Source organism: Anneissia japonica, unplaced genomic scaffold (assembly GCF_011630105.1).
Source record: "Anneissia japonica isolate Jap-2015-1 unplaced genomic scaffold, ASM1163010v1 scaffold287721_len753485_cov172, whole genome shotgun sequence".
Lineage (NCBI taxonomy): Eukaryota > Metazoa > Echinodermata > Crinoidea > Comatulida > Comatulidae > Anneissia > Anneissia japonica.
In genome coordinates this window covers 294,646-297,604 of record NW_022699480.1, presented here as the reverse complement: position 1 = coordinate 297,604, position 2,959 = coordinate 294,646, and positions in this window count along the sequence as shown.

Genomic DNA, 2,959 nt, shown 5'->3' with positions numbered 1-2,959 from the left:
TCCCCAGAACGTCGCCTCAAGGTACGTTAGACTTCAAATATATGCATTTAAGAGCATTAAATAATTTACATCTTTGTAATACTATATATTTGATGCCATTCCTGGCTTTGTCCATATTTATCATTATCATTATGAAAATATCATATTTGTTATCAATTATAATATTGAATAATTAATACTAAAATATTATTAGAGGACTCACGATAAGATTACTAACAAAAAATTATTATTAATGAAATGATAATAATTATTAATGATATAACAATAATCCCAATGATGACTATAATAATAACGAGGAACTTGCTATTAATGCGGGTTTAACCGTTGTTCATGACGGCGCCTCAACCAACTGAGCCACGGTAACTTTCGTTAGAAATTCAAATCCGATTGAAGGTACGGTAGTCATTTCACACTCTATAAATACAATCGGGTGCACTAGTACTAGTCGTCCGGACATGAAACAGTGATTAATAAGCAAAGATTCTCTACTGTTTAAGTATATATTATATTTCACTGAATTATCTTATTGTTTATTTCATGTCATGAGACTTTCATTCAGCCAGCATTCCCAGGCATCTATACTATTGTTGAATAATTGTTGATTATTCATTGTTTATTCACAATAATAAGTGATAGGAATATAAGAAACACCTCATTTTTAGTTACCTCGTTTTTAATTGGCTAGTTATAACTTTGATTTTAATCTGATTAGTCGGTTTTTATTTACTTTCTGTTATACTTCTGTAAATATTGTAAACATATATGGATGGGAATGTAGGTAAAAATGGCCCCGAAAAAAGTGGCCCAGGAAAAAATGGCCCCGGAAAAAAATGGCCCCAGTAAAAATAGCCCCAGTAAAAATGGCCCCCAATTGACAAGTAGGTAAAAATAGCCCCAATGAAAAAATTCAGTAATAGAAATAATGTTTTTTTTAAATCTTCAAATATTTAAATACTACCTGTAAAAAGCAAGAATTGAATCAATAACAAATACAGTTACGCAACAGATGCAAATAATGTACTGATAGATTATCGGAAAACAATGGCCATTGAATAGCATTTTTTGATAGTAGAAATACTGTAAGTTTTAAAAACATTATTCCACTAACAAAGTAGAGGAATGACATACATACAGTACTTCAACTACCAAAATATGCAACTCATAGATAACCACAGGATAGCAGGACCAATGGATTGGTCCAAGGGTGTGGTTGACCCTTCCCTTATGCAAGCCCCAGGTCCAGCTGACCCGGCTGGTAGTACCTGGAAGGGTCCGTTACTCTGGGTTACGAGTGATGGCCAATGGCGGAACCAGCAGGAAACTGGTGGTGAAGGCAAATGAGCTACGACCTCAAAGGGCAATGGCTGTTTACAGGCAGAGGACCCTCTGGGAAGAGAGGTGGTGATCTCTGCAAACTCACTCGACAGAAGGCAATGGCAAACCACTGTCATATACTGCCTCGTATAATCATGGTGATGCTAACAAGGAATAGAAGAGATAACAACGTCAAGGATCCTCAAGGGGGGTCTCGTTCGGTAGGGACCATCATGTGCTACAGGTGATACCCGACCGTCATCCTGCGACTGCATGCCATAGTAGTAACATCACTAGAAGGATTGCAACATGGAATGTTAGGACGATGTATCAAAGCGGAAAGATGGATAACATCATGATGGAAATGAGAAGATTGAAAGTTAGTATTTTGGGAGTTTGTGAAGTAAGATGGACACAATCGGGGAAAACAACATCGGAAGGAACCACATTTATATACTCGGGAGGCAAGGAACATAACAATGGTGTTGGAATATTTCTGGATGAGAAAAGTGCAAAAAGCTATTTGCGGCTTTTGGTGTATTTCAGATAAAGTTATGTTGTTAAAACTAAAAGGAAGACCATTTGACATCTCAGTGATCCAGTGCTATGCACCCACAAATGATAGCACAGATGATGAAATAGAGAAATTTTATGATCAATTGGATGAGGCGATGAAGCAGTGTAGATCACAGGATATAATAATTGTGATGGGTGACTTTAACGCGAAAGTAGGAAAGGGAAAAGAAGGTCGAGCAGTTGGATCATTTGGTCTAGGTCAGCGGAATGATAGGGGAGGAAAATTGGTTGAATGGTGCACAACAAATAGACTGATTATTTCAAACACATGTTTCCTGCAGCATATGAGGAACTTGTATACTTGGAAGAGTCCTGGAGACACATACAGAAATCAGATAGATTATATTCTGATTAATAAGCGATTCCGAAATGCTATGAAAAGAGTGAGGACATATCAAGGTGCGGACTGTAACAGCGATCATATTTTGTTGATGGGCCATTTAAGAATAAGCCTGAAAAAGTTGAAGCGTGTCACAAAGTAAATGGAATATACAGACATAGTGGAAATGATGGGGAGAAGTGGAAAAAGCTACAAGAGGCTTTAGTAAATAGTCCAGAAAAATGTATCCCGAAAAAGAGTATAGAAGCTAAGAAGAAATGGATGACATCACAACTACTGGACCAGATGGAAACTGAGACGCAGAGAGAAGAAAAACACAGAGGAGTACAAATGGTTGGACAGAAAGATTCTGTGTATGTGTAGAACAACAAAGGAAGAGTATCTGGAACAACAATGTGGAGAGATAGAAGATCTAGAGAAAAGAGATGTTCAAATAATGCATGAAAAAGTGAAAGATTTAACACACAAGAAGAAACGAAACGTATCTAGTTGCATAAAAGGTGATGATGGCAATGTGTTGATGGAGCCAGATCAAGTTAGGAGGAGGTGGACCGCTTACATCAAAAGTTTGTATTCTGACACGGAAAGAAAAGAAAAGCCAGCAATTAGGAAACAAATGACTGGGCCATCGATAACTAAAGAAGAAATTATAAATGCCATGAAAATGATGAAAAGAGGGAAAGCAGTGGGAAATGATAAGATAGTAGTTGAAATGATTGACGCTTTAGG